Here is a 24,765-nt window from a genome sequence, read left to right as displayed (position 1 = left end):
TTACTCTTTTGATTAGAATCATAAGAGTTCTTCCTTGCTTGTTTTGGCTTCCTGCATTCTGTGGCAAAGTGTCCCAACTCATTGCAGTTGAAGCATCGAATGGTGCTTCGATCAACCATCCCTGTTTTATACCCACCACTGCTGGTGTTAGAGGATGAAGATCTACCTTTCTGGAATCTGTTATAGTTGGACTTGTACTTGAAATTGGGATTCCTTTTGAATCTGACATTTGAGAATCTCTTGACAATCAGGGCCATTGACTCATCCTCCAATTGCTCCAGTTCTTCCAAGGAATAAAAATCATCTCCTGATTGATTTGTAGTAGGAGGATCAAATTCTGCTACTATCACATTATCTTCAACCTTGGAAGACTGTACCATTCTTTCTGACTGTTGAGATTGTTGTTGATATTGTGGTTGTTGTTGTTAATCAGCTACTAGAGCAGTAGACGTGCTGACCACTCTGCCTTTCCCGTAAACTTCCTTCTGCTGAATCTGCTCCAACTCATAAGTCTTTAATACACCATAGAGCCTTTCCAAAGAAATCTCACTCAGATCTCTTGCTTCTCTTATGGCAGTGATTCTATGTTCGAGATGAGTTGGCAGTGTTAAAAGGAACTTTTTGTTGACCTCCCTGATGGAATAGTATTTACCATTAATGTTCAGGTTGTTGATCAATGCATTGTACCTCTCAAACACTTCAGTGATTCCTTCTCCTGGATTGGATTTAAAGTATTCATACTCAGAGGTTAGGATTTCTAGCTTGTTCTCCCTAACTTCCTCTGTGCCTTCATTAATAATCTCAATAGTTTCCCAGATATGTTTGGAATCTTTATAATTCATCACATGTCTATTCATCAAGGGATTAAGGGAATCTACTAAAATTAATTGAAGGCTAGCATCCAGGGAGGCTTCTTCTATTTCAGCAGGAGAGAAATCCTCAGGATCTTTCACATAAGTTCTCGCTTTGGTGATCACCGCATCATTTTCTATTACCTCTGGTTCAATAACCATAGGAATTTTTGGACCCTTCTTTAACACTTGCAAATATTTGGGATTAGCAACTTGTAAAAACAGTAGCATCTTCTTCTTCCACATAACATAATTTTCTTTATCGAAAAGTGGAATTTTAACAGTTCCAACTTTTTGTGTAGTCATTATGAATTTTTTGAGTGAATAAAAAATTCAAGAAGTGAAAGAAACACAAAAGTCTAGGATCTAGATTTGTACGTTAATCAGAAGGCTCTGATACCAATTGTTAGGTCCCAATTGTATGTAGAAGGGGGGGTTGAATGCAAACAATACCGTTTAATCGAATAAAATACGGAATAAAAAGGTGAAACAAAATTCAAGTTAAATAAAACTTTTATTAAACTTGAAAGGTGTTACAACTATGGTATCGGTTACAAGGGATTAATCTCAAATCAATTATTACAAATCTAGAATAAATTCGACATGAACTTTTTCTATTTTTGCAATTAAAAGATCAAATGCTAAATGCAATTTGAGATTAAGTTCTAGGGATTTTAATCTGCTAGATTGTTACACAAGAACAAGATAAATAATTCTAGTGGATTGGATTTAACTTTACAATCTAGAATTTTGATCTTGAATAAAGCAGATGAAAAATGAAATGTTGTGCCTTTGTTTTCTGCTTTTTTTTCTCTTGACTTGTGTGTTCTGTATGTTGATGATTATGAAAATGATCTGCTTCTGTTGGTTTAAGTAAACAGATCACTCGAATTGAATCAGCATGACATTCGGCAAGACAATCCAAAATGAACTAGTAAAACAATCATTTGAGCTGATAGAACTTTCGGTAGGACAATTACTTGACTTGGAAAGACTATCGGTAGGACAATAGAATGACTTGGTAGAACTATCCAGAAAGACTTGGTAGGACTTTCGGTATGACAATCCAATTGTCATACCAGTTCAAATCTGATTTGCTGATTTTTCTTTTTGAATATAAATCCAAAATCATTTCTGAAAAATGCATAATATTAATTCAGAATTAATTAACCAACTAATTCAATTAATCAATAAATTAATCTTTGCAGATTTAATTTATTCTCTTAATTAAATTAAATGACTTAATTAATTTAATAGAGAATTAATACTACTCTTGAACAGCAACCATTCTTCTGAAAATCTTCTGAAAATCACTGTCAATTATGAATCAATTCCACCACTTCAATGTTGACACTCGATGTACTGTTTGGTTCATGAGTGACTAACTTGCGTGACGTTTCTTCAAGCCTTGACCTTGATACTCTTGATTTTCTTCAGATTAAATCCTTGTAATTAATTGATACCCTGACGAGATCTCTGTCACTTGATTAAATCCACAATCTTGATTTATATCACTGAGGCTTGATCAATTTCTTGAGCTTCTTCCAGTGAATTAAGTCTTCAAGTCTGTAGATGAATAATGTTTCTTAACCCTTTGACAGATGTTACTTTGTGAGATCTCTCTGATGATAGATCCACTATTTACTTATTACATTCTTATTTGAGTTGAGTTAAATCCTCGAATAAATGAATAGGCTATGACATATGCCTTTCACTAACACACCATCTGTGTCTCCTATTCACAAGACTGTATCTCCTGTTGATCCAGGCACAAGTGCTGAAATTGATATCCAGAACTTGGTTGTGCCTGAAGTGCTTTACTTAGAAGCTCCAACAATAACTCATCCATCAACAACACCTGTTACTGATGCTGCTCAAACTCCAGAACTATCTACTACACCTTCTCTGCATCTAGATGCTGATGATCAGAATATAAGTGAGCATCAGGATATGGTTGTTGATCAGAACTTGGAACCAGATCAGCAATTAGAGGATGATGCTGAAGCCTCAATTGCTTCTCATACTATTATTTTATCAGAAGATACTGATTCTGTAAGTTCTGATGCTGCAAATCCTGGAGATACTGGTGATGCTTCTCCAAATGCAGATGCTGATGAAGCAGGTCCTTCAGGACATGCACCTCAACAAACTGTTCTTAAATCTGAACTAATTAAGAAGTTTGTCATCAGAGAAGCACCAGTGCCTTGGAGTGAAACTCCTGCAGGACAGGAGTGGACTAAGGAATGGAACTCAGTTACCAGTGTTCCATCTGCAAAGAATCTTGCTGAGCACTTGATAAAAGCTGATGAGATGTTAATCACTGATGATTTCAAAACACAGCTTAGAGTCACTGCATTGAGTACTAAAAATCTACAAGGACTTCATTCAACTACTCATGCAGAGATACATAAGATTCAGGAAGAATTAATGAAGCAAGAACAAATTCAGAAGATTGATAAGAAAAAATTCTTCCAACCTACCTTTGACAGAGTTGCTTATATTGAGAAGACTCAAGAGAAACAACAAGCTCAGATTGATGATATTCTGAAAAATCAAGCTTCTCAGCAATCTCAACTTAATAAAATCCAAGCCTCAGTGAAATTTCTTATCTCTCTTCTCTTACCTGCTGATGCCAAAAAGGGGGAGAAAGTAATTAAGTCCAAATACAAAACTGATAAGACACTGAAGGGGAAGGATGATGAAAAAGATGACCATGGAAACTCTGGAATGGGTAGAGGTCATAGTCAAGGTAGAGGTTTCTCATCAAGAAAAGCTGAAATCACAAGTCACGGGACAAGTTCTGATACTGGAAAAAGAATTACTTCTGCTACTGGTAAAAGGATAAGTTCTGATGAACTTTTAGATCTTGATGAAGAAGTGTCAAGACAGTTATTTCTTCAGGAAAATCCAGGAATGGACTTGGAGAGTTTAATGGAAGAAGAAGCCATACTTAAATCAGGAAAAGTCAAATCTAAATCTGAAGCTTCTGGTAAAAAGAAACTTCCAAAACTCAAAGGCATTGTGATAAAAGAAAGGACAAATACTGAAGCAACCATGGCTAAATCACAACCGCAGATAGATCCAAGGTCTAAGGGTAAAGAAAAAGTTGGTGAACCTATCAAGGTTTATGTGCCTCCTGTGAATGAAGAAATTACTAATGAAGATGCAGATCTTGCTCTGACTTCAAGAAAAGTTTTTAAGACAACCTCTGACATGGCTCAAGTTGTTTAGAGTCAAGAGATAGTAAGTTCTGATATTTCAAAAAAGCAAGTAACCTCTGACATAGCTCAAGTTAACTTGATATCAGAAGATAAATCAAAGACACTCCTACCAGGATTCACTAAAGCAAAACAGACTCAACCTTTGAAGACTGCTACAAGTGGTTTTGAAGCAAGAGTGGTTACTGGAAAGGAAGCAAGAGATAAAACTGGATTGGGAAGTGCTGATGAAAGAAGAATACAAAACACTACCAATGATCCAACTTCCTTGAGTGAACCAGGTATTGGAGCAACTCCTGAAAGATTGAATCAACTAGAATCTGTACAAATGGTTTACCATACCTATTTAAAAGAACACATCTTGTTATACTTCGTGACAGATGGTATGGTTTATCATATAAGGGAAAATGCTATTCCACTGAAGTATTTTGAAGAATTGGAACATGTATTATTCTTACTTTAAGTGAATGACAAAATAACAGAAAGTGCTGTAAACTATTTGAAGAATCAGATTCAGAGACAGAAAAGGCTTTATTTTGTTAAGTCTGACAGCACATATCTTCCAAAGTACAGAGATCACAAGGGTGATATAGTTGAAATGAAGCCCAACAGTGCTAAGATTATAACTACCTTTCTGGGTTACAGGGATGTGGAATTCAATCTTGAGTCTGATAAGGCATATTTGATCAGACTGGATCAGGATATAAGAAAAGATAGAATTAATGATCTCAGGGCTGTAATCTTTCAAATTGGTGAAGATACTGCAGAACTTAAAGATGCTAAAAGGAGGATGATTGATGAACTCAGATATGCTAAGAGATGTTTGTTGAAGAACTATCTCAGAACAACTCCTGACATCAGAGAGATCAGAAGATGAAGCCAAGTCAAGATCTACAACTGCTTAAATTCTGATATGAATACAGACTGAAGTTGTTATCAGAAGTTAAAGACTGGTAAAGCTTTAAGGAATGTAAGTTGTAGTTATCTAGTCTAATTCTCATGCATTTGTACTTAATGTTTTTGACATCATCAAATATTTGTTAAATTTGTATATTATGCTAATTTACAAGTTGGGGGAGATTGTTAGATATATTTGATAATGTCATGGCTAATATGATTTATGTTTAGTTTTCAGATCTTACTTAAACAGGATAAATCAGTACTTACTGGAAGTCAGGACTTAAGGATATCAGTACTTATATTATCAGGAGATAATCATTAGAAGATGGATATCAGAACTTAAGTACTGAAGGACGTTCAGATAAGGACAGCAGCTGATTAAAGGAAAGAAGATCGACACAAACATAAGAAGAGATATGCATGAAGAAGGAATTCTATGAAGAATAGAATACTTGGAAGAAAAGATATTTGATTGATATATTTTAGGAAGCAGAATTATATTCCATATCAATTAGCGATTATCTTGTAACTGTGTAGTATATAAACACAGACTTAGGGTTTACACTATAAGTGTTATCATTATCAAGAATATTATTCATTGTAACCCTAGCAGCTCTCGTGATATTTGTTCATCACTGAGAGAGGACAGTTCCATACTGTAACAGAGTTTATTGCTTTGAATAAAGTCTATTTTCTATTACTTGTGTTATTAGAATTTGATTTGATTGTGCTATACACTGTATTCACCCCCCTCTACAGTGTGTGTGACCTAACAAGTGGTATCAGAGCCTATCTGTTAAAACATAAACAGTTTAAGATCCAAAAACAATCATGTCTGAAGCAGAAACTCCAACCAAGCCCACCAAAACTGAAGAACCATCAAAGACACAAATCCATATTCGATATGAGACTATTAGAGTTCCCATATTGAAACCGTCTGAATATCCCATATGGAAGGTGAGGATGACTATGTTTCTGGAAGCTACAGATCCAGAATATCTTGACAGAATCAAGGAAGGACCTCACAATCTAACAAAGCTCGCTGTTGTAGTTGCAGGTGAAGCAGCAAAGTTTGTACCAAAGGAGAAGAGTGATTACACTGCAGAAGATATCGCTTCAATTGCTAAGGATGCGAAGGTACGACACTTACTGCATAGTGCCATTGATAACGTAATGTCAAACAGGGTAATTAACTGCAAGACTGCAAAGGAGATATGAGATGCCTTGGAAACAAGATGTCAGGGAACTGATTCGATCAAGAAGAACATGAAGAAAATACTCACTCAAGAGTATGAACACTTTGACTCAAATCCAAATGAGTCATTGACTGATTTATATGACAGATTTGTCAAGCTCTTGAATGATTTGTCATTGGTTGATAAGGAGTATGATCTTGAAGATTCAAACCTTAAATTCCTGTTAGCTCTTCCTGAAAGCTGGGATTTGAAGGCAACAACTATAATCTTGATGAAACGACTCTTGATGAAATTTATGGGATGCTCAAGACTCATGAACTTGAGATGGAACAAAGAAGCAAGAGGAAAGGAGGAAAGTCAAGGACAGTTGCTCTTAAGGCTGAAGAAGAATCTCCCAAGGCAACTACCTCAAGGAAAGGCAAGGGTAAAGCTCTCTTCACAAAGTCTGATACTGAGTCATCAAGTTCTGATACTGATGATGACTCAGAAACTGAAAGCCTGCCTGAGACGGATGCTGATGAAGAGATGATGAAGCTGTGTGCTCTTATGGTGAAAGGAATCACGAAGATTGCATACAGGAAGTTCAGGAAGGGAAAGAAGTTTTCCAGGGGAGGTGCAAGTTCTGATAAGAAGAATTTCAGAAAATCTGAAGGCAAAGGAGGAAAGTCTGATAGAGGAGATTATACAAATGTCAAATGCTACAACTGTGGTGAAAAAGGCCACATATCTCCTGATTGCAAGAAAGTGAAGAGTGACAAAGGCAAGGCTCTTGTCACAAAGAAGAAACACTGAACAAACACCTCAGATTCTGAAAGTGAGGAGAACTATGCCTTGATGGCAAATGCTGATATGGCAAATGCTGAAAGCAGTACTGAAGCTGCTGAGTTAAAGGTACCTCAAACTACTTATGCCTTTCATACTGATGATATTAATGAGTTGAGAAGATATCTTAAAACCATGTTCATTAGCTATAGAGACCAAACTTTAACATGTGAAAGAATAACTTCTGAAAATCTTGCTTGTAAAAAGAGGAATGATTATTTAGAAAAAGAGTTAGTCATGTTCCATCAAACTCAGAAAGATAGAGATGATATTTTCTATGTTAGGGATGAAGTACTTAAAATGAATGAATCTCTAAAAGCTGAGTTAGAAAAGGAAAGAGAGATTATAAGGACTTGGACTAACTTTGGCAGAACAACTCAGAATTTGTTAAGTAGTGAAAACTGGAAAGAGGGCTTAGGTTATGGAGATGATAAGAATGATAAAAAAACTGTAGATATTAAGCCTATAGTTGTTAAACAAAAGCCAAAGTTAAAACATGTTAAGTTTGTAGCTGTAAAGTCTGATACTGAGAAATCAGAAGTTAAAAAGGAATTAACTTCTGACAAACTAAAACAGGAAAAGACAACTGAAGTAAATGTAGGCTTAATGACAAAGAAGCAGCTTAAGCATAAGCTGAAAGATGTTAAGAATGCAAACAAGGTAAAATCACCTAGGAAAAATAGGAATGGAAAGGAAGGTGTGAATAAAAGCAATGATTATAAGCCTGTTCCTAATGCTCCTAGAAAAACGTGTCATAACTGTGGAAGTTCTAACCATCTGGCTTCTTTCTGTAGGAAGAATAAGAACATAAACTCCTTACCTTCAAAGTCAGGAGTTAAGAGTCATTCTGTTAGATATAAACCACAAAATCCTTGTTTTCATTGTGGTAGTTTATGGCATTCCATTTATACTTGTAAGGAGTATCATAGTCTGTACTATGATTATTATCAAATAAAACCTTCTTTAAAGAAAGTTAGCATTGTTCCTTCTAGTATAAGTTGTGATTCAAAGTCTGATAGTGTAAATTCTGATAAGAAAAATGTTAACATAAACTCTGATGCTAAATCCGCTACAAATGTTAACAAACTTAATAAGGCCAAAGGATCCAAGCAAGTCCGGGTCCTTAAAACTAATCATTAGTGGTCTTTGTGATTGCAAGTCAACTAGAAGAAACATCCTAGTTTTGGACAGTGGATGTTCATGACATATGACTGGAAATAAAGCCCTGCTATGAGACTTTGTGGAGAAGGCTGGCCCAAGTGTTTCTTATGGAGATGGCAACATTGGAAAAACGTTGGGATATGGCAATATCAATCTTGGGAATGTCATCATTAAAGAAGTAGCTCTAGTCTTAGGACTTAAACACAATCTACTGAGTGTTAGTCAAATCTGTGACAGAGGTTATCATGTGGATTTCCTTGAAGAAAACTATGAAGTTGTAAGTAAATCTACAGGCAAAGTTGTTCTGAAAGGATACAGGCATGGTAACATTTATGAAGCCAAGCTTTCAACAGGTACTGATGGTTCTGCAGTCTGTCTGATTAGTAGAGCATCAATTGAAGAAAGCTGGAACTGGCACAAGAAACTCTCTCATTTAAATTTCAACAATATAAATGAATTAGTCAAGAAAGATATTGTGAGAGGACTGCCAAAGTCAGTATTTGCTCCTGATGGCCTTTGTGATTCTTGTCAGAAGGCTAAATAAAGGAAATCTTCATTCAAGAGCAAGACTGAATCATCAATTCTTGAGCCTTATCACCTACTACATGTTGATCTATTTGGTCCTGTAAATGTCATGTCTATTGCAAAGAAGAAATATGCTTTGGTCATAGTGGATGAATTCACCAGATACACATGGGTGTATTTCTTGCACACAAAAAGTGAAACTTCATCTATCTTGATTGATCATGTCAGGAAACTGGATAAATTGGTCAAAGATTCTGTGAAGATTATAAGAAGTGATAATGGCACTGAGTTCAAGAATTTGATAATGGAAGAGTTCTGCAAAAACCATGGAATCAAGCAGGAATTTTCTGCTCCTGGAACTCCACAGCAAAATGAAGTTGTTGAAAGAAAGAATATAACTCTTATTGAAGCTACACGAACTATGCTTGATGAAGCAAAGCTTCCAACCTATTTCTAGGCTGAAGCTGTGCAGACTGCTTGTTTTACTCAAAATGCAACACTCATTAACAAGCTTGGAAAGACAGCATATGAGATGGTGAAGAAAAAGAAGCCAAATATGAAATATTTTCATGTATTTGGATGCAAGTGTTTTGTTCTTAAGACTTATCCTGAACAGCTATCGAAATTTGATCTAAAAGCTGATGAAGGAATCTTTGTTATATATCCACTTTCCACAAAAGCCTTCAGAGTCTTTAACTTGAGAACAAGGGTGGTCATGGAATCTATCAAGTGAATATCTTTACAATTATTGGAAATCCTGATGCAGGTGTCAGAACTAGAACATCTACTTCAAGTGAATATCTTTACAATTCTTTTCTTTCTCAGACAGAACCAAAGAAAGTGGAAGAAGCTCTTCAAGATGCTGATTGGGTGCAAGCAATGCAGGAAGAGTTGAATGAATTTGAAAGAAACAAAGTCTGGACCCTAGTGCCAAGACCAAAGAACTGATCTGTTGTTGGTACAAAGTAGGTATTCGGAAACAAAACTGATAGTGATGGCATAATTACAAGGAATAAAGCAAGGTTGGTTGCAAAAGGATATTCTCAATAGGAGGGAATTGATTATGATGAAACATTTGCACCAGTTGCTAGATTGGAAGTCATAAGGATATTTTTGGCTTATGCTGCTCACAAAAAGTTTAATGTCTTTCAAATGGATGTTAAAAGTGCTTTTCTTAATGGAGAATTGGAGGAGGAAGTATATGTGGAACAACCTCCAGGCTTTGTAGATCCCAAATATCCAGATCATGTCTACAGGCTTGATAAAGCACTTTATGGCCTTAAGCAATCTCCAAGAGCATGGTATGAGACTTTAGCTCAGTTTCTTCTGGAAAGTGGATTTAACAGAGGAACTATAGACAAAATACTGTTCTACCTCAACTATGCAAAGGACTTACTTCTGGTTCAGATTTATGTTGATGATATCATCTTTGGTTCTACAAATGACAGACTTTGCAAAAAGTTTGCCAAACTGATGCAGACAAGATATCAAATAAGTATGATGGGAGAACTTAGCTATTTTCTGGGCCTTCAAGTCAAGCAGAATGAAGAAGGCACTTTTATTTGTCAAACCAAGTACACCAGAAACTTGCTGAAGAAATTTGGAATGCAAGATTGTTCAAGTGCATCCACTCCCATGGCCACTGCAACAAAACTGGATAAGGATACTGGTAAATCAGTAGATATTACTGATTACAGAGGTATGATTGGCTCTCTACTCTATCTAACTGCTAGTAGACCTGATATCATGTATGCTACATGTCTTTGTGCAAGATTTCAAGCAGATCCAAGAGTACCTCACTTAACAGTTGTGAAAAGAATATTCAAATATCTTAAGGGAACAACTGATCTGGGATTGTGGTATCCCAGAGAATCAGATTTTAAACTAATAGGTTACTTAGATGCAGATTTTGCAGGTTGCAAAATTGACAGGAAAAGCACAAGTGGAAGCTGCCAATTTCTTGGAGGCAGATTGGTTTCTTGGTTTAGCAAGAAACAAAAGTCAATTTCCACATCAACTGCAGAAGCAGAATACATTGCTGTAGGAAGCTGCTGTGCACAAATTCTTTGGATGAAGAATCAGTTACTGGATTATGGGTTAACATATTTTAAAATCCCTATTTACTGTATAATCAAAGTGCTATTGCTATGACAGGTAATCCAGTTCAACACTCAATGACAAAGCACATCAGCATTAGGTACCACTTCATAAGGGAACATGTGGATGAAGGTACAGTGGAATTGCACTTTGTTCCAACATATCAACAATTTGCAGATATCTTCACAAAACCACTATGTGAAGCTACTTTTACAAGATTGGTAAATGAACTTGGAATGGTTTCAGGTTCTTTCTCTAAATCTGCTTAGTTTTGTTCTGATACATCAGACTTTATGATCAGTATTTACAGATATTACTCTCTTTGTGTATTTTGTGCCTAATTGAAAATTGCTTAAGTACTGATTGTTGTATGATGTGAATTTCTAAACTTTGATAGTGAAATGACTATTTCTGTGACTATTCAATCCTATGAGGATAACTGTGCTAGATGCTGACCTAGTAGTCTTTAATATACCAGAGATCCCATGTTAGAAGTAATTATTTATATGGAAATCTATTGACACAAGCAAATTCTGACATTGAGCTTAGTTAAGTTTACTTTGTCTATCTTATTACTAAGTCAAAAACTAGAACAATGCTTCTCATTTGTTAAGTTCTGATGTTAGTAAATCTGCTGAATGTACTAAGTGCTGATAAACCTCACTTATCAAAAGAAAAAGGAAAAGAACAAGGAATAAAAATCAGGTACTCCTTTGAGATCTAGAGTAAAAATGTGGAAGGGACGATCCAAGTGCATTGCTGGTATTAAGTAATATGCATCAGACAAGCAAAAATAATTATTTTTCTTGGTGACTTTTCACACTCTATGATTACTGGAGAAATACTCTAATAATAGCATAAATTCTGATTAGCAGTCGTGACTCACTTACACTGAGAAGCCACTGTAAAATGGGATTTCAAAAGATGCATAAAATAAGCACAAAACAGTTAAGGTGGACTCATGCATGAAATCATTCAATAGTAGGCTTCAGAATAATGAAAGATTTTAAGTAAAGTTCTTAGTTATGCCTTATTTCTACGATGTAATGAAGTGAATCAGACTTTACTCCTTGTCTGATATTTAGCTTAATGCACACACTTACACTCCATATGAATGATGAAAATTACTGTGGCGATCAATGTTGTTTTAGATAAACAGTTTATGTGTCAGATTGCATAAATTCTGAGGACAGGTTCTGATGGAAGTTCTGATGATTAAGTTCTGAAGAACCGAAATCAGAGTTTGTGTGAAGAATTACAGAAATAGCCATTCAAATTTTCGAGTCAAGAAATCATGTTCTGATGACTGTTAAGTTCTGATATAAGTCTAAGTGCTGATATTAAATTCTGATTCTTTACTTGACTTATTTGTGGTTAATATTTGAAACTGTCTTACTTTAAATCAGAATATGTTTGGGTGGAATATTAACAGTCAATACAATTAGGGTTAGTGGTACACGTCCATGCACAGTAATATTTACTTGTTTCTTGTGCGCATTAAACCTTGTTTTACACTTCCAATGGCTGTTTTTATTCTCCTTAGTCTAGGGAGACGAGGTAGAATTATTTCTACCTGTAAGCATTAAATTTTCCTTACGTCTCCTGGCATTCCATTGCCTATATAAACCAACACTTCACTCCAGTCAGTACATCTCTCATTTTCTCTCAAACTCTCAAGCTCTTATCATCTATTTCTCTCTTATCACAATCATGGTGAACTACAACTTAACTCTAAACTATGATACCTTCTCTCTCACCATGAGCTGTCCAGAGTGGCAGCAGGAATGGCATGTTACTGCTATTCCTGATAATGTTTGGGACTCTGTTCCCCAAGAGGTTCTGACAGACCTCTTGTTCTTTTATATGGATTACCATCGCCATGTTGAGCGATTGGAAGAAGCACGGCTGGAAGCTCTTCGACAGCAAGAGCGAATCATTCGTCTCGCTGTTCTGTTTGTAGAGAGCAGGAAGAAGAAATAGGCTTTGTAGCTTAGGACACTCTTGTAATCTTGTGCTGTAATTTCAATTTCATGAATGTATTCTCTTAATATATTAATGGAATTTTTTATATTTTTGCAAGATGTTGTCTCTGAGTTGTTTGAAATTCTGATGCATTTTTAAATCCTGATTTCTCCATATTCTGATGACCATTTTATTACTGATACAAATCAAGTTCTGATTCTGACGTGGCAGTACCTATTTACTTGATTTATCTTTTGGTCATTCTCACACTAGATGTATTTTTACAGAATATTGGTTTCGCAGTGAAAATGATTTAGTAAGTGGGAACAGTTTAAATTTTAAATTAAAACTGAATTACTTTAATTAATGGGATTACTTGGTAAATGGAACGGTTTTCCTTGAAAAACTGCATGTGATAAGTAATGATTACTGTTTTCCCGTGCCCATTAATTATTCTTTACTGCTGCATGTCTGACAGGTGTCCAACGGTTACTTTTTCTACCGTGTATAAGTAAAAGAGAGAGAAGATTGTAAAATCTTTTATTTACTTTCACACTTTATCTCTCTTTCTTTACTTCTATTCTCTCTCATCTCCTGATGTTGTTTTTCATACAGACATTTTATCAAAAACCATACAGGCAACCTTAATTCTCAATTTTTCTCATGGCACTTAAGGATTTGATCATAGATGGAGCCAAGTTCGTTCCCAACAACTATGCTGCAATCTTAAATCATGATGAAGCTCCATCTGAGTTGCACTTTGTGCAAGATCTTCTAGCACACAGTGAAATTGGTTATGCATTGACCCAACCTCAAGTCATTTCCAGCCAACAAGTTCTGACGTTTTGGCGGACTGGGCATTTTGACAATGGTGGTGCTACTGGTACTCCAAGTATTATTTTTGAAGTCAATGATGTTGAGCATGTGGTAACTCCTGGAGCAGTTCGTAAAGCTCTACACTTACCAGAAAGCTGCATTTTCTCAACACCGGAGGAACCAGTTCTACAGCAGCTCATGGCCAATTTTAGGTATGAGAAGAGTTTGGCCAAGCTTGGACAGTTGAAACGAGCACATATCAGAAAGAAATGGAGCTTTTTCTTTGACTGCACACTAAAGCATTTGGCAATAAGTGTTCCAACTTTGATTCCATTCCAATCATGAGTCAGCACATCGGGTATGCTATTATTCACCAAACTCATTTTGATTTTGCAAGTGCTGTGCTAGGTTTTATTGGGGATAGGATGACAGAGGATAGAAATATAGTTTACTTTGCTAGATTCTGTCAGCTTATATATACCTTTTGCTGTGCTAATGAACCTCAACCAGCCAGTTCTTTATTTTCAACTTTTAAACTTGCAAAACGTGCTTTTAATGACTTGGTAAATGCTGACCTTAAGAAAAAGGTGGTTAGACCCTTACAGATACCTCAGTCTGTAAAATAGATCTTGGTACATGTTGATCCTCTAACCTACAGATCTATTTACCCTGATGTACAACCCACCACCACCACCCAGACAACTCAACAACCATCAGAACATACCACACATACACCTCAATCTACTCAACCTTCTTTCAGGACATATCTCAAAACTTCACAGCTACCTCAACCTTCATCATCAGAACATACTGTGAAGCCTTCATCTTCCAAGCCCAAGAGGACAAAGACTGTACCTCAGACAACACAGAAGAGAAGGAAGTTTGTTCTGAGAGATGAGTCAGATAGTGAGGAACAGGTTCCTGAACCTGTTATACAAGAAGCTGAGAAGGTCTCTTCTCAGAAGGATACTGGAATTGGGGGATCTAAGCTTCTCAAAAGGCTTAGAAGAATGTCTTATGCTGAATCTCTCAGGGAATCTACACCTTCAAAGAAAAGAAAGAAACAGAGAGCTCACAAGCTAGCTTCAGATGATGAGAAAGCAGCAGCTAAGGAAGGAGATCAGGAATCTCTGATCTCAAAAGAGCCAGAATTTGCTGAAGCTACTGCATCTCCATCTTCATTGTCACCAACTCATGAAGCTACTGCTACAGATAAAGCATCTACACCACCTGTGTCTCCTGTACATGAACCAGTATCTACTGAAGACCCAGGCATAAGTGCTGAAATTGATATTCACAATCTAGTTATGCCTGAGGTTCTCTATTTAGAAGCTCCAACAGCAATAAATCCATCAACACCACTTACTGATGCTAATGAAACTCCAGAATTGTCTGCAACACCTTCTCTGTATCTAGATATTGATGATCAGAATATAGGTGAGCATCAGACTATGGATGTTGATCAGAACTTGGAAGCATATCAGCACTTAGAGGAGGATGTTGAAGTCTCAATTGCTTCTCATATGTTCTTCTAACAGAAGATGCTGATTCTGTCAGTTCTGATGCTGCAAATGCTGATGATACTGGTGATGCTGCTATGAATGCAGATGTTGATGAAGCTAGTCCTTTAGGACATGCACCTCAACAGACTGTTTCTAAATCTGAACTAGTCAAGAAGTTTGTTCGAGGAGAAACACCAGTACCTTGGAGTGAAACTCCTAGAGGACAGGAGTGGACTAAGGTATGGAACACAGTTACCTTTGTTCCAGTTGAAAAGATTCTTGTTGAGCACTTGGAAAAAGCTGATGAGTTCTTAATTAATGAAGATTTCAAGACACAGCTAAGAGTTACTGCCCTTACCACAAGGCACCTTCAAGGTCAACAGTCTGTTACTCAGGACAAGTTGAACAGGGTTCAAGAACTCTTAATGCAGCAAGATACACTTGTCAAGCTGGACAAGAAAAACTTTTTCAAACCTACCTTTGACAGAGTTGCTTACATTGAGAAGACCCAAGAGAAGCAACAGTCTCAGATTGATGAAATTTTGAAAAATCAAGCTTCTCAGCAATCTCAACTCAATGAAATCCAATCCTTAGTGGAATTGCTTGTCTCTCTTCTCTTACCTGCTGATGCCAAAAAGGGGGAGAAGGTAATTAAGTCCAAATACAAAACTGTTAAGACACTGAAGGGGAAGGATGATGAAAAAGATGACCAGGGAAACTCTGGAATGGGTAGAGGTCATGGTCAAGGTAGTGGTTTCTCATCAAGAAGAGCTGAAGCTACAAGTCATAGAACAAGTTCTGATACTGGAAGAAGAATTACTTCTGATACTGGTAAAAGAATAAGTTCTGATGAACTTTTGGATCTTGATGAAGAAATATCAAGACGGTTATTTCTGAAGGAAAATTCAGGAATGGATTTTGAGAGTCTGATGGAAGAAGAAGCTAGACTTAAGTCAGAAAGAGTCAATTATAAATCTGAAGCTTCTATTGGTAAAAAGAAACTTCCTAAGGCCAGAGGTATTGTGATAAAAGAAAGGATAAATCCTGAAGCAACCAAGGTCAAATCACAATTGCAGATAGATCCAAGGTCCAAGGGCAAAGAAAAAGTTGGTGAACCTATAAAGGTTTATGTGCCTCCCGTGGATGAAGAAATTACTGTTGAAGATGCTGATCTTACTCTGACTTCAAGGAAGATTTCTAAGACAACCTCTGACATGGATCAAGTTGTTCAGAGTCAAGATATAGTTAGTTCTGATATTACAAAGAAGCAAGTAATCTCTGACATAGCTCAAGTTGACTTGATATCAGAAGATAAGGAAAAGGAAACCTCTGACATTGCTCATGTTAAACCTTCAAAGTTACTCCTACCAGGATTCACCAAAGCCAAACAGACTCAACCTTTGAAGACTGCATCAAGTGGTTTTGAAGCAAGAGTAGTTACTGGAAAGGAAGCAAGAGATAAATCTGGATTGGGTAGTGCTGATGAAAGAAGAGTATAGAACACAACCAATGATCCAACTTCCTTAAGTGAACCAGGTATTGGAGCAACTCCTGAAAGATTGAATCAACTAGAATCTGTACAAATGGTTTACCATACCTATTTAAAAGAACACATCTTGTTATACTTCGTGACAGATGGTAGGGTTTATCATATAAGGGAAAATGCTATTCCACTGAAGTATTTTGAAGAATTGGAACATGTATTATTCTTACTTCAAGTGAATGATAGAATAACAGAAAGTGCTGCAAACTATTTGAAGAATCAAATTCAGAGACAGAAAAGGCTTTATTCTGTAAAGTTTGACATCACGTATCTTCCAAGGTACAGAGATCACAAGGGTGATATTGTTGAGATGAAGCCTAACTCTGCTAAGATTATAACTACCTTTCTGGGTTATAAGGCTGTAGAATTCAATCTTGAGTCTGACAAGGCGTATTTGATCAGACTGGATCAGGACATAAGGAAAGCTAGAATTAATGATCTCAGGGCTGCTATCTTTCAAATTGGTGAAGATTCTGCAGAACTTAAAGATGCTAAAAGGAGGATGATTGATGAACTCAGATATGCTGAGAAATGTTTTGTTAAAGAACTATCTCAGAACAACTCCTGACATCAGAGAGATCAGAATGTGAAGCCAAGTCAAGATCTACAACTGCTCAAATTCTGATATGAATACAGACTGAAGTTGTTATCAGTAGTTAAAATTGGTAAAGCTTTAAGGACTGTAAGTTGTAGTTATCTAGTCAAATTCTCATGCATTTGTACTTAATGTTTTTGACATCATCAAATATCTGTTAAACTTGTATATTATGCTAATTTACAAGTTGGGGGAGATTGTTAGATATATTTGATAATGTCATGACTAATATGATTTATGTTTAGTTTTCAGGTCTTACTTAAACAGGATAAATCAGTACTTAACTGAAATCAGCACTTATACTGAAGTCAGAACTTAAGTTATCAGTACTTAAGGTTCAGGAGATATTTATCAGAAGATAATATCAGGACTTAAAGGAAACGTTCAAATAAGGAAGGCGGCTGATTGAAAGGAAAAGAAGATCAAGACAAACATAAGAAGAGATATGCATGAAGAAGGAATTCTATGAAGAATAGAATACTTGGAAGAAAAGATATCTGATTGATATATTTTAGGAAGCAGAATTATATTCCATATCAATTAGCGATTATCTTGTAACTGTGTAGTCTATAAATACAGACATAGGGTTTACACTATAAGTGTTATCATTATCAAGAATATTATTCATTGTAACCCTAGCAGATCCCGTGATATTTATTCATCACTGAGAGAGAACAGTTCCATACTGTAACAGAGTTTATTGCTTTGAATAAAGTCTGTTTTCTGTTACTTGTGTTATTAGAATTTGATATAATTGTGCTATACACTGTATTCACCCCCCTCTACAGTGTGTGTGACCTAACAATACAAGAGTTAAATCGTGCATTATAACGTTACTCCGGTGAGAAGTTAAACGAATAAACAAAAAGCTTGAGCTTCTCTGTAAATTCTTTACTTCTATTCTTCACCTCTTTTGGGAGAGAAGATGAACAGAACAAATTCAATCTGAAGTGCTGAATCTAATATGCTGCTTGTGTAGACTTTATATTCAATAATGTGTGGCTGAGGAGAGAGCTGAGATCAGGAATATTCCTTTTAACCTGCGACGTTATTGTACTCAACTGGCGACTAGTAAAACAAGTTTTCTAACCCGCGACTAATCAAAACAGAGACAAAGTTAACTTTTGTTTATTTATTTAATCAACCTGCGACAGGTTGTATACTTAAACAAAATAAACACTGCGACCATATAGGTTGCCAGGTTTGTTTTTTGTTTATTTGATTTGCTTTTTCTTTTTTCCATTTTCATTTTCTTTTCCTTTTTCTTTTGATTTTCTTTTTTTTTTCTTTTATTTTTCTTTTCTCCTTTTCTTTTTCTATTTTCTTTTTTTCCTTTTTTTCCTTTTTTTCCTTTTCTTTTTTTTCTTTATTTTTCTTTTTATTTAAGTTTAAATTGTAACTAAATTAATTTATTAAATAAACTTAAATATAACTTATATAAATAAACTAATTTAAATTTATAAAATAAACTTATTTAAAATTTATATAATAAATCATTTTAAGTTTATTAAATGAATTATATTAAAGTCCATTAAATTAATTTATTTAATTTAACAATTAAACTTTGAGCTTTGCCAATCCCTCGAGTCGCTTAGCTATATACCCCGCGCACCTCTTCTCGTACTTTAACAGATAAACGTTTAATCCAAGTATGTTCCTCAACTTAATAATTCTTCTATCAGTAATACCCAGATTCCTTTTACGAGCTGTTGACGCCTAGTGCAACTGGTCTGGTTCACAGACGACTAACCCCGATTCAAGTCAACGTATTATAGTCTTGATTACATTGTTAAGTTTGCAATAACTTTATCGCTTCAGACAGTGACTGTCAATAAACAACTGTACTTTCACTGGAATTCTTTCCGGTACTTTAGACAACGTGTTCATTGTTACTACAATCTTGAATACTTCATTCACTGTTCTTCACTGACGCTTGAACATATAAATGAAACCATGTCAGTGAGTATAACTTCAAGACTGCAGTTGTCTTCTTTAACCTCTGTCTATACCATGTCTTCAATTCTTCAGATTCCTATGCTTCATACACTGTCTATCTTTAACCAATGCCAATACACTGAAATCTTCTGGTAGCACTTATACACTGAATCTTCAACATTTCTGAAACCTTAAAATTCTTTAACCTTTATTCTTCACTGAGACATGAACATATTAATGAGCTTCTTTCAGTGACCTGTAAACAGACCTCGAGCTTTCTTCTTATCTTTTGATTCTTTGTATTTGCATTATCTTTATTTCATCCTGATTTCTTGTGTAGTCGTAGTATTATTAACATGTCATGTTCTAGTGTTGTTCTCGTGTTGAGTTATCACATAACTGTTCATACAGCTACGTAGTCTCACCAACACATACATTATACAATACAAACACTTTCCATACTCATTATTATTCTTATTCGATACATACGATACACATAACACATAAGCAACAATAATTTAAAATTCATAATCCATGTCACGACCACAACAACCCGGTGATAACGGTCCTAAATTTTCAGAAAACTGTCACTACAATCCGGTGACTGCGGTCCTAAGTTCTTATTCGATATTTTCACAAACCATGGCACAAATCAAAGATCTGAAATTATTGTCTCGACACAATACAGATACAACAATACGTATACTATAACACATAATACTTTCAAATATATAATCACTTAGCCCAAATTTTGATAATCAAATATACACATATCACACAATTTTAAAAATCTAGCCTGATCGATCGAAAATTTACCTCAAAACCTGGTCAGATCTTAATATAGCCTTTTGACCCTCTAAACCACGTTTTATTGGAAAACACAAAGCACGAAAGTTGTAGGGAACGAAAAGACCTTTCCAAAAAGTCCAGAATTAACAAATTCTGACTTATGATGAATTTTTTACGAATTTTACAAGATTGCTGATTTATGCTGAGAAGAGCCCTACAAATTTTATAATAAAAACGAGGAAAACGAATAAGATCTATTTATAACGATACAAAACCATATTTCTTAACCTACAAGTTATCCATATTAGAATCTGATCCAAATTTTTAGGCCCATTACTTTAATTAAATTTTAAATCCTAGTCCTTATCAAATTTTAATCCTTTTATTCTATTATTCTATTATTAATCTAATTCTAAAAATTACGGGATATTTCATACTACCCTCCTTAAAAAGAATTTGGCCCCGAAATTCACAACAACCATATGCGTCTACACTCTCTAATATCTTATAGGTCAAACTTAAACTATCGTCCACGGGAACGGATCCTAGAGAATGTACTAGTCTCATACATAATACACTCCAAAGGACAGCCTGCTCTGATACCAATTGTAACAGTACGCATTTCTGGACTATTAATTACAAATCAAAACTAAAACAAAATACAACTTACCAATCCAAAATTCTATTACAAAGATCACTATTACAAACGCGCAATTAAAAGCGGAAGTCCAAAAGTCAATCTACTTCAATACTAAGTTATCGCACTTGAATGCTATCCAATTCGAAGACAAAACCTGAAATATTAAAAGAATGAGCTAAGAAGCCCAACAAGAAACCAATCGATCCAACTAGAAGGCCAAGTAACACGTACACATATAACAAAATACGATAATCATATAATATACAATACAAACACTTTCCATACACATTCTTATTCTTATTCGATTCATACGATACACATAGCACATAAACAATAATAATTCAAAATCCATAATCCATGCCACGACCACAACAACCTTGTGAAAACGGTCCTAAATTTTCAGAAAACTGTCACTACAATCGGGTGACTGCGGTCATAAGTTCTTATTCGATATTTTCACAAACCATGACACAAATCAAAGATCCGAAATTATTATCTCAACACAATACAGATACAACAATACGTATACTATAACACATAATACTTTTAAATATATAATTACTTATCCCAAATTTTGATAATCAAATATACACGTATCACACAATTTTGAAAATCTAGCAAGGTCGATCAAAAACTTACCTCAAAACCTGATCAGATCTGAATATAGCCTTTTTGACCCTATAAACAACGTTTTCTTGAAACATACAAAGCACGAAAGTTGTAGAGAACGAAAAGACCTTTCCGAAAAGTCCAGAATCAATGAATTCCGACTTACGATGAATTTTCTATGAATTTTACAAGACTGCTGATTTATGCTGAGAAGAGCCCTACGAATTTTATAATAAAAATGAGAAAAAAGAATAGGATCTAGTTATAACGATACAAAACCCTATTTATTAACCTACAAGTTATCCATATTAGAATCTGATCCAAATTTTAGTCCCATTACTCTAATTCAATTTTAAATCCTAGTCCTTATCAAATTTTAATCATTTTATTCTATTATTGTATTATTAATCTAATTTTAAAAATTACGAGATATTACAATAAACAAGAACAAAAAGTTACGTATTTAATGAAGATACGGATTATGAAAACGGTTAACAAAACGGGAAAGCCGGAAAGTACCTTCAACCTACTTTCAATTTTTTATCATTTATGATGAAATTAACTCATTCGATTCACTTTGCCAAACAATCACTCTAAATTGATAAAAGATCATTTGGCCCATTTAAGCTAATATATGGGATTGCCAAACATGCACTATGTTATGTGTCGTTTGATATTGCAGAAGAACTTGTCTATAAATACAAGCGGAAAAAAAATCTTAACGATCTATTTCTATTTCATGCAATTGGAAAACCTGACGGATATGATAATTGTAGTGTTAAACTAGAAACTCTAAATTGCTAGGATATGTGTTGATCTACAAGTAAACTCTAGTAGACATCCAGATCTTAGGGTCCTTGTGTTTGGTGATGAAGCAGAAACTTTCAATGCGTTAGAGTTGATCTTGTATTCCATGTCATTAGTGATGATGCATAAATTCTAGTGAATGTTAAAAGTTGATATAGTCTGTTAATTCCTCCCAAACCCCCCCCCAACCCTCTTATCTATGAATTTTTCTATTTCCCGACATCCTTTACATGGTTGTGGCATTACCAACTTGAGCCAGGATCAATGCGCTAGCCGTTTGATGCAAATTCATTTCAGGATGGTGCAATGATTGATGGTATGGATGCGTTCATGTTATTGGCAATAATATGGTAGGCTGCTGGTGATGGCAGACTTAATTTAAAGAGAGGTGGGGGCAACACTCTCTGTTTGCTGTGATGAAAAATGTGTTGACAGAGGGATATGGTTCTGATTGGATCCGGAGGAAATTCATGTATAAAAGAGACTCGTGAAATGATGAGATGGATTCACAAAAAAGAGTATGATGCGGGTCAACAGTTCCAACTTTCAAAAATTACAGTAATTATATCCTATATATAATTGGAGGAAGGGGGTTTTGGTGGTACAGTTTGGTCGTCATAGGGGTGGGTTGTACGTGCTAAAGTATATAGGTACAATAAGGGTGGATATCATGTGCTAAAATGTAGGTATAATATATTTATTTCATTTATTCTATTATACTATTATAATAACTAATAATTTGTATAACAAATAAAATAGATAACTAATTAACAAATTGAACTATATATATATATATTTTTTTTTTGTCAGTAAATAATGTATTCATTGATGAATTGTATACATAATACAATAAATAAAGATAGAGCATATCTTTCATTCAGAAAGTGCTTATCATCTAACAAAAGTTCATGCAAAGATGTTCCTGGAAACTTAGATAATAATACCTTAATGTCTGAAGAGATAACTCACAAAAAGGCCTCGTTAAAACCTCCAAGAGTAAAGAGTAAAACCCAATGGGTAAAAAGGCTCAAGAAGGAAAAAGAGTGATCTCATCAAAGAACATTCTATACACAGATAATAAAAAACTAGTGTCTTTCGATAGAGGTAAAAATCGCTCGTCTTATCAAAATTTATGGTCAAATTGCATTGTACTCTGAATTCCTTGGCAATATGATTGTGCTTTAAAATCTGAAACTCTTCCGATTATCGAGAAGAACACCATATCATCACTTCGAGTTCCATTATAGCTAATCACTTTAGAGTCTTATAATAGAACACTCATTTATGTTTTTTCAAACATTCTGAAAATGAGAATAAAATAAATAAGAAGAATATTTTAGAATAATAGAAAAAATAATATTTGCTCAAAATGTATAACCTAACCAAAGAAAATATTTAGTTAGATATAAAAAGCCAACAAATTGACACACGATTGCCAATAAAGGCCAAAATTATGTCATCAATAAGTCACCCATAAAAGTACAATAACAAAATATTATTGGCATAAAACCTCTTCAAGGTAGCAAAACCATTTTTTATAATCACAGAAAGGTACACAAATAATCAAGAAAAAAAGTTATAAAAATGTATTGCATAATTTTAAAATTTGAATTAAAGAATTAAAAGATATATGTAAAATCGTTTAAAATAAAATTTTAACAATGGACAAACAAAGATCAGCAATTATGACAATAATAAAAAATAATTAAAGTCCTTTGTCTAGCACAAAATTATATATTTTGAATATTTATTAGTCACATCAAGTGACGCCAATTGTCATAAAAGAAAAATACGACATCAATCATGGCCTTCAAAAATAGTACAAATTTCTTTATAAACTAGTAATATAGCCCGTGCTTCGCACACGGAAATTTCTTGCAATATACAAAATTTATTTTAAAAATATTTTAGTGCAATATCGCAAAATTCATCATACCTTTGTATTATTAAAAAATGCAAAGATTAGCATAGGAGTCTAATACTTGAATTAGTATGTTGAAACACAAATTTATATTTAATTATTTACGATTATAAAAATGTACATGGAGTAAACTTTAAATTTGTTACAAATATTTTTAAATTAATTATGTTAGTGAAATTACATCACTATAATAAATTGTGCGTGCAGTACTGTATAATAATTCAAAGATATAAAATTGATAAATTGCTAATAAATATAAATAAAATTTATAATGCTTTATGAATTCCCACCACAAATATTCAATGAACCCGTTAAAAGATCTAATATCCAGTACCACTACGCATTTGAAAATACTCCGGTCATAATATTTTATCGAATATATTGGCAATTTTAAATCCTTAAGATATTTGATGATGACTAATAATTTCACTCAGCAAAAAGCGGTCCATCAAATCCTTTAAATTCAAGACTGAAACAAAAAATATGATAAGATATTAACAAAAAAATGTATAAACAATATAATTGTAATTTAAAATTAAAAATAAATAAATTAAGTTAATATATTTAATATTTAATATTAATATAACATAACTTATAATAAAAACACATTTCTCTCATTATTATTACCACCTCCAAATCAGGATTAAGATATATCTTTGATGCAGGGAAATTAGTTATTGCTATTGAGACTTTTAAAAATTTAAAAGTTCAATAATTATTAATAAGTTATAAATTATTATGTGAAAATTATGAACCTAAAGTAATAATATTAACATTATGTCTCTGATGACCTTGTACAAAATCACAACTACAGGAGTTTCTAATGCTTGGTCAAAAACTTGATTCATAATCTTTAATTGGTTTTTCACTACATTA

Source organism: Apium graveolens, chromosome 8 (genome assembly GCF_009905375.1).
Source record: "Apium graveolens cultivar Ventura chromosome 8, ASM990537v1, whole genome shotgun sequence".
NCBI classification, from domain to species: Eukaryota; Viridiplantae; Streptophyta; class Magnoliopsida; order Apiales; family Apiaceae; genus Apium; species Apium graveolens.
Note: the sequence above shows the minus strand (reverse complement) of the source record.